Source organism: Trachurus japonicus, chromosome 23, assembly GCF_045865225.1.
Source record: "Trachurus japonicus isolate A0001 chromosome 23, Traja_1.0".
Lineage (NCBI taxonomy): Eukaryota > Metazoa > Chordata > Actinopteri > Carangiformes > Carangidae > Trachurus > Trachurus japonicus.
In genome coordinates this window covers 25,128,108-25,140,123 of record NC_140929.1, presented here as the reverse complement: position 1 = coordinate 25,140,123, position 12,016 = coordinate 25,128,108, and the positions used below count along the sequence as shown (strand labels likewise).

General features: G+C 44.1%; 1 pseudogene across 1 annotated transcript in view; it reads right to left on the bottom strand.

Annotated features, from left to right (window-relative positions):
• LOC146963110 (NACHT, LRR and PYD domains-containing protein 12-like) overlaps window positions 1–12,016 on the bottom strand; it is a 59,597-nt pseudogene that overhangs the window by 36,341 nt on the left and 11,240 nt on the right. The window contains exons 5-9 of the transcript XR_015035149.1: window positions 6,428–6,601; window positions 5,722–5,895; window positions 4,657–4,833; window positions 3,311–3,487; window positions 1,156–1,329 (exon numbers count right to left, since the gene is read on the bottom strand). The product of XR_015035149.1 is annotated as an NACHT, LRR and PYD domains-containing protein 12-like (transcript). The remainder of the gene's footprint in view (window positions 1–1,155; window positions 1,330–3,310; window positions 3,488–4,656; window positions 4,834–5,721; window positions 5,896–6,427; window positions 6,602–12,016) is intronic.

Genomic DNA, 12,016 nt, shown 5'->3' with positions numbered 1-12,016 from the left:
CCCGTCACAGGTGGCATATAACAAACAATACACACAAACCAACAGAACCCGAAAGCCCTCCCCCCTCCCGCTGTCCATTAAGTCCGAGTCCCAGCTGTGGGAATGAGTGTGTATGTGTGTGGGTGCGCGAGCGCACAGTCAATGTCCGTGCCGGCGTGTATGTGTGTGGGTGCAGGAGCGAAGGAGGTGTCCAAACGGGCCTTTATAATCCACAGGGTAATCCACCAGGAAAAATAATCCACTATGCCGCTTTGGAATTGCCGCCACGCCAGCCGTCCAAACGCTGACTGTGTCTCTCACTCTCCTCCCACTCCCCACGTCACTTCCCCATTTAAACCCTCGGTCCCACATACGCAACTGTGCGCATTACGCACACACAATTACAGCAAAAAAGAACCATTAATTCATTACAGGTCCGCATGTCCCAGTGCGCAAACAAACAAGGATAATTGATAACTTGGGGAGCAACACTGCAAATTAACTACCCCCAGCTCCAATAGCTCTATGGCCAAGCAAAACACAGTGGATTGCTGGAGTGAAGTACACAGCGCCTCGACTACTGCTGACTACAGAGCAGCCTGTACGTTCTGCGCTTGCGCGAGATACAATAAGTCTCGTTAACAGCAGGTGGCATTAGTCTTGTGCCAGTAATCTGAAACATGAAAACAGGAAATGATGTAATGGAGAAACCATAGAAGAAACCATTGAGATTAAAAACAAAGCGCACACAACATTAGCTTGTTATTCGTTTTTAGAAGATGTTTTGTATGTTTTGGAAAACAAAGCTTGGCAGCAAAATGATCGCTGGCTGAGCTGATGGTCGCGTTGTCTGCTCTTGGGCTCGTTCTTTCCTGAAGACATCGCAGGAGGCAAAAAGTAAGGAGAGATTGCACCGTTTGTTTACTATCGTCACTTCTGCCCCTCCCCTTCCCAATCAGAATAGCCATAGCTAGCACACAGCCAATCAGAGTACCCGACGGGTCGAATTCTCTGATGGCCGATGCTCCCCAACTGTGCATGTCCACGCGTTCCCGACGGAGCTGAACACACCAAACAGATGCGTACCCGATGACGTCTGACTGTCTCCGACACCCAACAGTTGGGCCGGTGAGTTCCTGGCTTACAATCTACAACAGTAACAATCAGTGAACTGACCTCAGAGTCTCCAGTCTACAGTCTGGACTCTCCAGAAAACCACTCAGATACTTCACTCCTGAATCCTGCAGGTGGTTGCAGCTCAGGTTCAGGTGTCTCAGGTGGGAGGGGTTGGACTTCAGAGCTGAGACCAGAGAAGAACAGCTGATCTCTGACAAACCGCAGCTCTCCAGTCTGAATAGAGAACAAAAGACTACATGTGTCAGTGTTGTAGTGATTTGATGAATTGTTAGTTAGTGTGTTCTTGTGTTTTATACATTTGTGTTAATGTGTAGTTTACAGTTTGTACGTTTACATGACACTTGAAAAAAACAAATTCTTGCCTTAATCCGACTATAACTGGACAACTGAAATGCATATACCGTAATTTCCGGACTATAAGCCGCTACTTTTTTCTCACACTTTGAACCCTGCGGCCTATACAACAATGCAGCTAATTTATAGATTTTTACTGGCTAACGGCCTCCGGGGGGCGTTCTAGCAGGAAGCGCAAGTGAGACAGACATGTGGGGAAAGATTATGCGCCGAAGAAGACACTAGTTTTGAGTTTTGGTGCAGTGTTTTATTTTCTAACCAAGCATGTTACTGTCTGTTGGTGCTGTGTTGATGCCGTGCTGGTGCCTTATTGCCAAATTTCAGGCACAGTTAGAAAAAAAAGCATAAGCAGGATTTCTCCCGTGGCTCTGCTACATAAAAAGCTCCGGAGTAATTGTGATGGTTAACTCGCTACATGACTTGTGATTTGTTATGAGTGAGAACGGAGGATCTCTGACTTCACCAGTCTCACAGCTGAAAACCAACCTTGCAACATCACTACAGTACCTGGCTGCTGCCCTGGTGTCCCAGCTCAAACGCGCTCCGTAATCTTTCGTTCATGACGGTTAAAACTACACAAACACACACCGTAACATCGTATATGTTATATAACGTTATCCACAGCTCTATCTATTGATTTTTCCCCCGGCTTCGTTGTCAACAAATGCACATGGCTAGGAGTGTAACCAAAACAGCGGAAAAGCGAGCGGACTTGCAAAGTTCCACACATCTTCCGTCTTTCTGTGTAAATATCTCATGTTACAACATGAAAAACCTGCAGCTTATATTCAGGTGCGGCCTATATATGTACAAAATCTATTTTCTTTTAAAATTTAGCTGGTGCGGCTTATATTCAGGTGCGCTCTATAGTCCGGAATTTACGGTAAACGTGTTAGTCTGACAAATAGGTTATCAGAGTTTTCCTTATCCGACTAAAGTGCCCAGACAATGCGATTGAAAATCAATTTTCTTCTACGTGCATACACCTGACTGAAACTGGACAATGCATGTGCGCATGCTCCACAACGGTGAAGGCGGCATAACGTGTAGCACAGAATCCGGCCAGAAAATGGAAAAGAACATTTTAAAAAGGGGCGTCAGCACCGATGGAGTGCATTTCACACAGTGCAACCAGCGAGAAGATGTGTTCTATTTAAAAAAAAAAGAAGCCCGTGGACCGACGCGACCCGAGTCATTTATTTAGGCTACAGCCTATTTTCAGCCCAAAACCCGGAAAAGACTGGCGTGTTCGGTCAGGAACTGAAGTTGAAAACTCTTGGCTATTTATTTCCATTTACTCAGTGACAGAAAAGTCAGCTGGACAGGAGTCCGGATTAACCTGCTGAAACAACTCGTATCTTCACCTCGTGTTGAGGAGGACACAATCAGTTATTTGATTTTCCCTGCTGCATGTAAACTGGGACAAGGACAGAAGTCTGATGAGACGCTCAAATCGAGCTATGAGCAGAGCTCGGTTTAACTGTGCATGTAAACGTACTGACTGTGTGAGTTAGAGCATTAAATGAACTGTTTTAGCAGTTGTGTGTTGTGTGTTAACAAAAAATGTTAAAAACAGTTTATAGTGATGGTAATAAGCTGTTCTTGTGGATTATCAACACACACACACACACACACACACACACACTTGAACGGATCAGATTATTGATTATTGATGACTACGGAGTGAATGAAGAGTCATTGTCAGTGTGAGAGAAGAACAAGTGGAAACATGAGACAACAACTATTTCAAACGGCCTTCATTCATGACATCAAAGTCAATGATTCAAGTTCTGAGTGAAGATCAATCACTGTTGTGTACAGTAACTGTCAGTGAACTCACATCAGAGTCTCCAGTCTACAGTCTGGACTCTGCAGAAAACCACTCAGATACTTCACTGCTGAATCCTGCAGGTTCTTGTTGTAATTCAGGTCCAGGTGTCTCAGGTGGGAGGGGTTGGACTTCAGAGCTGAGACCAAAGAAGAACAGCTGATCTCTGACAAACTGCAGCTCTTCAATCTGAATAAAGAATAAAAGAAGAAGATTGAATTACTGATAATTGATGGTCAGTAGAGGGACTTTTACTTTGTGTTCTGGTGGATCATCATCATGTGGCCTTCTACACATCATCCACATGTCAGCACAGATTCATCAGCTGCTGCTGACCTCAGCTCAGTCTGTCAATATACAATCAATATCTGATCAATACGTGTTGGATTAAACATTGACTACAACTCTCTGATTCAGGACTGAACTTGATCAAAGGTTAAAGGTCCAGTCCTGATCCAGGACTAACACACTCTTCCCGAGGCAGTCAACCTGGGACCAGCACAGATAAAGGAAAGAGAAAATCTGAATGGGACAAAAATACTGTCTGTCTATTGATGTTTCCATAGATGTTTCCAGGCATGTCGCTGGAGTTGGACCAGAAGTGGAAAGTTTTCAGGCCAGTGAAACGTAAAGTACAAGAGCTCAACGTCAGGTTCACACTGGCCTTCCCTGTAACGCTGCACTTTAAATGTAGAGAGAGAAACAGAGAAGTTCATCGAGAGCAGGGACACAAGGAAACTGTGGCCTAAGTGAATGGAGTAAAGTGAGCTACTGATTTCACTCTGGGGCCATGTGCCTATTCAGCAGCTGTATGACGTCTGTGTGAGAGGGTTCTGTCCACGCACATCTGAACCATGGTTATCCAGTTTTATTTAGTTTTTTGTCGCTGTCAGCACTCAGACACTTGCTGTGTGAGGACGGCCTGACACTTTTTGTTACAGATATTACAGTTAAATGTATTCTGTTCTGTAATAAATGTTCAGTGTTTAAAAAATGTCCAAGAACAGAAAGGTACAGTGATCGTGATGATTTTACGGAAACTCAAAACATTTAAACACTTTTTACTAGTATATGATGCAGGCAAGCAATGATCTGGAACAACATATATCTTATTATATCTGTTTTATCTTTCTCTTTATGTTTTATGTTGAAAATACGCAATGCATTTTGGGTAGCCCTTGCTCCCAAGGGTGGTGTCGGAAAATCTCAATATTGAGGGCGATACAGCCCTTAAACTTGCCCCTCAACTTAATTTTTCTGAGAATTGGGACAGCACTTGCACTAGCGGGAGCACACATTTTTGAGATTAAGGGTTAAAATTGAGGGTTAAGCGAGGAATTGGAATTCAGTGAACTCACGTCAGAGTCTCCAGTCTACAGTCTGGACTCTCCAGAAAACCACTCAGAAGAACCTTCATGTCTGAATCCTGCAGGTTGTTGGAGGTCAGGTCCAGGTGTCTCAGGTGGGAGGGGTTGGACTTCAGAGCTGAGCCCAGAGAAGAACAGCTGATCCCTGACAAACTGCAGCTCTCCAATCTGAATAAAGAATAAAAGCAGTGAGTTTAGGACAAAGCTCCTTGTTGACAGCGTTCAGTTTCTCATCATCTGTTCAGAGCTGAAGAAGCTTCAGAAAGAACAAGTTTAGAAAATGAAAGTCCAACAGCTGAAGCAACAGGAAGCAGGTTAAACAGTCACATAGAGAGAAAACAGCTCATTAATATTCATGAGAAGCTGCTGCTGACTCCGCCTCTTCACCTGTCAGCTCCATCCATACAAACTCATGTTGAGCAGCCACACTGATCAGAGGTTTTATGTCATTTGATTTTACCCCCTTTTTTTAAATACCCCACACAATTTTCAAACAAGCACATTGAAACCACACAAATACAATACACTTTCCTGTGTACCCCACACAATGTTCAAACAAGCACACTGAAACCACACAAAGACAATACACTTTCCTGTGTAACCCCTCTTATAATAACCAGAAAACCCAGATAACCCACACAATCAACAAAAGCACAAAAGCATTAGTGTATTAATCAAAGTTCATGTTCAAAAACAAAGTCCAACACCAGAAGTCATTTCACGACGAGAGAGAGAGAGAGAAAAAAAAAACCTTTTCAGGAACAAAAAAACAACAACCTCAGGCCAAGAAGAACACCTGTCCAGGTGCAGCTGATCTCCACAGTGGAGGATCAGCGAGGATCGGGCCGAACCAGCCGAACCATGTCATCAGTACTGACAGTTATAAAGTCACGTTCATGGCAGTTATTAGGCTCTGATTTCTCAAACACTTATGTTTAGTAAACTCCAATAGCATTTCATCAGCATTTCATGGGTTTCCTAAAGTGATTGGTGATACATGCTGATAGCTTAGTGTCATCACATTCATCTGAACACAGAAATAAAACACAGTCTGACCTCAGAGTCTCCAGTCTACAGTCTGGACTCTCCAGAAAACCACTCAGATCTTTCACTCCTAAATCCTGCAGGTTGTTGTAGCTCAGGTCCAGTTCTCTCAGGTGGGAGGGGTTGGACTTCAGAGCTGAGCCCAGAGAAGAACAGCTGATCTCTGACAAACTGCAGCCCCCCAATCTGAATAAAGAATAAAAGCAGTGAGTTGAGGACAAAGCTCCTTGTTGACAGCATTCAGTGTCTCATCATCTGTTCAGAGCTGAAGAACCTTCAGAAAGAACAAGTTTAGAAAACCAAAGCTCATTAATATTCATGAGGAGCTGCTGCTGCTTCAACACAAATACAGTGACTCCGCCTCCTCACCTGTCAGCTCCACCCGTGGCTCCATCCATACAAACTCATGTTGAGCAGCCACACTGATCAGAGGTTTACTGACGACGCTCAAGTTTTCAAGACAACAAACATGAGATGCTGAACTCTGTTGTCATGGCAACACACATGTGAGGCTGAACTCTGTTGAGGCTGAAGCTCAGAGACAAAAACCTTCTGACTGACTTCACAGATTGAGCCTGCTCTAACTTCTTCACAGAGCTGAAACCAGCACACACACACCTGCACCTACAACTGAAAATAGTTCCCACGTCCCTGGCTCAGTGTCAGCACAACTTTCACATCACATTCATCTGAGCACAGAAGTAAAACAGAGTCTGACCTCAGAGTCTCCAGTCTACAGTCTGGACTCTCCAGAAAACCACTCAGATCCTTCAGGACTGAATCCTGCAGGTCGTTGTAGCTCAGGTCCAGGTGTCTCAGGTGGGAGGGGTTGGACTTCAGAGCTGATACCAGAGAAGAACAGCTGATCTCTGACAAACTGCAGCCCCCCAATCTGAATAGAGAATAAAAGAAGATAGAATTTGTTTTGTATTTTGTGTCTCGGAACTGTCTCAGTTCTTTTGTTTTAATTAGGCACATTTAAACATACATTACAAGACAGTTACACAGATAGTTGGGTGTGAAGATCTTGAGTCGGGTTATGAAAGTTGTGGATATCGATAACTTTTTACGGTTTCTTTTAGTTGTAGATATTGGAATTGACAGTTTTGTGGAAGGTTTAAGGTCATGAGAGAGCCATCCCTGAAAAGGTCCCCAAGGCTGGTTATTCCTCTCTGTCTCCAAGATGCAAAGTTGATTGTTTTTTGATTGGGTTGAATTTTGAACATTGGGTTGTGCCGGATGGGGGTGGAGTTACACGGGGTAAGCTGAAGGTTCAGGATTTTTGTTTGTTTGTTTGTTTTCCAACAGGCAGAGAGGGTAGTGTTTATTGTGTTATATTTGATGCAGTCATGGGTTCTGATTGATTTATCTATGAAGATTATGTCTTGGGTGGTCAAGTCTTTGCAGATGGTTTGTTCGATGTCTAGCCAGGCAGAAGCTGTTGTTCCAATGATGAACACACTGCAATTGATGAGAGAGAGAGTAATGGTAGAAAATTGGGGCGGTCCTCCATACTGTTTCAGTTTTTGAAGGTTGGTTAGTTTGATCCGGGTTTTTTTCCCTTTCCAATAGAATGTGTTTACTGTTGAGTTCAGAGAGGAAAAAACCAGCCCACATGTGTCATGGCCAATAGATTGGCCCTGCCGGGCTTGCAGACCTCTTCTGTGGACAGGAAGCCTTTGACCCTGAACCAAGCAAAGAGAGAAAACTTCTCCGTCCTCAGATCTACATCACATCTGCTCAGCTTCAGCTGCAGTGGCTGATCCAACTGTTCTGTTAGGAGACTCATCTGAGAGCCAGCTCATCATCGTCATCATCCTCCTCCTCCTCCTCCTAAGGTGGCCGAGAAGGGCCACAACACCTGCAAACTCAGAAAACACTTTCATCGATTTCACAACACGTGCGCTGCAAATGCCAAAACACATGCATACTGAGAAAACACATACAAACTCTGTAATGGCAATGGAAATGTCCTGGGGGGACTATTATCAGTGGCGGACCCACATCCTGTTTCTGGCCTCAATGTCCAAAACGATTCATGACACAGAGGGCCTGTTCCATTTCTCCACACTTGGCTCAGTGTGCTTGGTTACGCACACACTTTGGTGACGTTTTGCCGGCGGAACGTGTATTGTATTGTAGTGTGCAAGCATGGATTAAGTGGCCAAGCGCATGGGGGGAGATTTAAAAGCAATCGGGACATACTTGACAAGTGACAAGTGCAGCCTGTGCCATTGTGCACACTAGCACAACTACGGCACACACACAGCACAGCACAGCACACCAACAGTTTTAATAAACAGCGCTGCTGGATCACAGTCTCATCTTCTCCAAAAGTGTCTCTATGCGCAAGATTTGGATCATAAATGTATAAGCCCAACTCTGTAAGTAAATAAAACAAGAAAAATGAAAAAAAATAAAAATAAAAACATGAACAGAGCATGATGAATATAAAATATGACCTTAAAAAGTCATTATTATGAGATAGAAAGTTAATTACATTTTATTGAAATTAATTAAAGCAGAAGTAAGCGATCCGGTCGTTATGTCAGCCGATGGAGTTAGCAGCCCCCGCCCTCATCATGGATCTATCGGTCCTCGTCCCTACGTCACCACATTCACGTACATCCCTTGGCTGCACACACAGCCCTTCATGCCGTTCTCTCTCCTCATTGGATAAAGGTTGTAGGATACAAGGAAGTATACAAGAAGTTTTCTCCTCGGCTTACAGCAGAGCAGAGTGACTGACAGACCCGTGTTCCAGACCAAACACTCTATGTAAGTGATTGCTGTCGGAAGATGGCGGCACGGTGGCACAGTGGTTAGCACTGTTGCCTCACAGCAAGAAGGTCCTGGGTTCGAATCCCGGACCGCCCAGGGCCTTTCTGTGTGGAGTTTGCATGTTCTCCCCGTGTCTGCGTGGGTTTCCTCCGGGTGCTCCGGTTTCCCCCACCACTAAAAACATGTCGGCTAGGTTAATCCTCCAGTCAGTGCCCCTGACCAAAGGCACTGGCTCATAATCTGGAGTTGGTCCCCGGGCGCTGCACCGCGGCTGCCCACTGCTCCTCAGGGATGGGTTAAATGCAGAGAAAGAATTTCACTGTACTAGCTGTATATGTGACTAATAAAGTACCTTTAAGATACAAGTATAACTATTTAAGACTTATATTAACACAAACATTCCGCTTACTTCTGCTTTAAATCGCATTTCCTAAACGTGGCTTATGGCTCCTGGTGACGGCGGACTTCACCATGGTGCATTGTGGGATTTATACTTGGCCAAATACCGCTCGGATGCGGTCTTACCTTAAGTGTGGGCAGGGCCGGCTTTAGCCATTTTGGTGCCCTAGGTGAGATTACTCTCAGGCGCCCCCCCAACAATGATCATAATGATCATAACGATAACATAGCAGTGTATCTCTATGTCCCCTCTGACCCTGAGATACACAACTTGCACAACAATCAGTAAAATTGCATTGAGTAAATCCTGGGTGAAGACATGAAAAAAATAGTCTCTTCACAATCATGAGAACAAACTGTTGTGGTGCTTGAAATGGGTATACGAAAGTCTGGGCTTCACAAAAGCAGTGGAATCAGGGCTGGACTGGGACAAAAATTCAGCCCGGGCATTTTCTGTCCAGACCAGCCCACTACATTATCACACAGTGTAGAAGTCCACAATTCTTGCGGCGTCTTCTCTAACGCATACTACAAAGGAGAGTCATATTCTTTGATAGCAGTTAACAAATAAAGCGTGTAGCTATGAACTCAAGGACTCAAATTGATCAATCAATACATCTTTATTCATTATAGTGTCAAATCACAACAGAAATTATGTCATGACTAGAGGTGGGCGCTACCTCTACCAATTGAGGGGGGGGGATAAGGACAAACAGGGACAATAATAACAAAATATCCTGACAAATAATCTAAATAGAAACATATTACAGACAGAAGCAGCATTAGAGCTGGAACTTATTAAAAGGTGACCCAGTCATTATGAAACCATAGAGAATTGGGGGGAAAAAAGTCTAAGAATTACAGGTCTGAATAGATATGCATTCTCATATGTGTATGTGCACAAGTATGTATTGCCCTACTTCCTCGTCCGCAGCCAGCCAGCTCCACTCTCACCAAATTTGTGACCTGCAAGAAACAGCAAACAGAACTTGTACTCAGTATTTGTGTACTGACAAGTATATGTAGCCAAGTAGCCTTTTTGTGACGTGGTGACACCTAGTGAACACATTTATCTGTCATGAAGGATGACTTAAAAGTCTCAAAAGAGGCCTAAGGCCTACTACATTCCTGTTAATTGAACTTAAAAGATATGCAGATGTTTGAATTTAAAATCATCATCTCTAATGCTTCAACAAGGATATACCGGTAATCATAATCAAACCTTTTTTTCTTTCTTTTTTTTTTTTTTTTAGATCTGAGACAAAACAAGTTGCATAAACTCACAAAGTCAAGATGAAGGTCTCAGATATGATGGATGACTCCTTCAACTCTGGGCTAATATGTTGTCACATGTTAGAAAAATAACTGCTTCAATCCCTGAGGAGCTACGTTAGCATTAGCGGCAGCTGCATTCACCAGTATGCAGTTAGTTATCACATTCAATGTAAAAACGTTTTTTACTTTGTTTTGGACATGTCTCAAAAGTGTAGCCAAGCCAGCCCCAGGCTAATGTTACTTGCCTCCACTCGCTCATCATCGTCGGGTCCTCCTCGCTCGTCTCCCGGCGCAGCAGCACCTGTGGCTGCTGGGGGGGTGGGGGGGGCGGTGGTGATCCCCGGCACAGACAAATGATCAAGAGGGAGGGGAGGGGCGGGCCAACGAGAGCTGAGAGATTTCATTGGACTAGCCCAATGTCCTTCAAGAAAATCAACCAATGGGCCACGTTTAGTGTCTCAGATACCGTTGCGGTCGATAAAAAACTATATCCTTTTTTTTTTATTATTATGACAGTACTGGGCCGGCCCAAATATGTGCATCGGCCCACCGGGCATTGCCCGGTATGCCAGATGGCCAGTCCAGCCCTGAGTGGAATATACTGTATGATATAAGGCGATAAGTGTAGAAAAAAAAATGTGAAATTGCTTTTTGAGCATAAATGTTAGGCCTAACTGTCATTCTCACCAAATGTCTCAAATGTGGAATAACAGAAGCTATATTGACTTCACGTTACATTTCAAACTTCATGAGATGTGTGTAGCCCTAAATGAGAGATTTTCTCCAAATATCAACTAAATGGACAAAAAACACACAAAATGTACAATATTTAGCCTATATAATGTACCCTATATGTGTTGTCACTGTGGTGCTGTTTGAGAGGTAAAAAAAAAAACTAGTTTGATAGCTCAGCAGGTCTGAATACAGAGCTGGAGCTGATCTGGAGCTGTGGCCCACTGGCCCTGCTGTCTGAGCAGGCTGAAGTCTCAACTCTCTCTTCTTTTTTCATAATCTTCCTCATCAAATTAGTCAGAACTTTAAACCTCTGAAGCACCGTCGTCATCCTCACTGCTTCTCTCTCTCTATCCCTCTGAACGACTCTGCTGTTTCGAAGCGCTTCACAGTTGTTGTTTTGATTGACAGGTTGTCAAGGGCGTGCGGCCGTGCGTATTTAAAAGAGGAGAGTCTCCCAATCACAGTAGCCGCATTTCTACTGCGTAAATGACCGAGATATGAAAAAAAAAAAAAAAAAAAAACATATCGAGATGGTCGTGCAAAAGCGCCGGCATTTGTGCCACACATCTAATTAAAAATGTGGCGTTTCTAACAAGAAAACGGCTTGAGAGCATTCCTGCTGCAGACAGGTATCTGCTGTGTGTGTGACTATACACAATTTAGGAACATATTTGTCATTGTTTATTTGTTTTGGTTTTTTTTTTCTACACAGAAAACACTAAGTGAGGGGGCGCCAGCGGACATAAATCATTATTATTATCCCCCCCCCCCCTTGACTGGCGGCGCCCCTCCAGCAGTTGCCGCTCTAGGCGACCGCCTATATCGTCTATGCCTAGAGCCGGCCCTGAGTGTGGGTAAAGTGCAAATCAAGCGCGCTGCACTTTTGGTCGTTGGAGAAATGGGACACACTTGCGCACTGACACTAAGCCCATGAACGCGCACGCCAAGTGCCCAAGTGTGTAAGTGTGATCCAGTGTGCATATTGGGATAGGCCCAGTGTTGTTTCTGTCATATAAGGACTCTTATATGACAGTCGTAGTTTAGGACAGTCGTTGTGAAGGCTGCCGTATATCGGGACGTAAATTGTTCTGTTTATATCCCACTCCTGCTCAGTGTG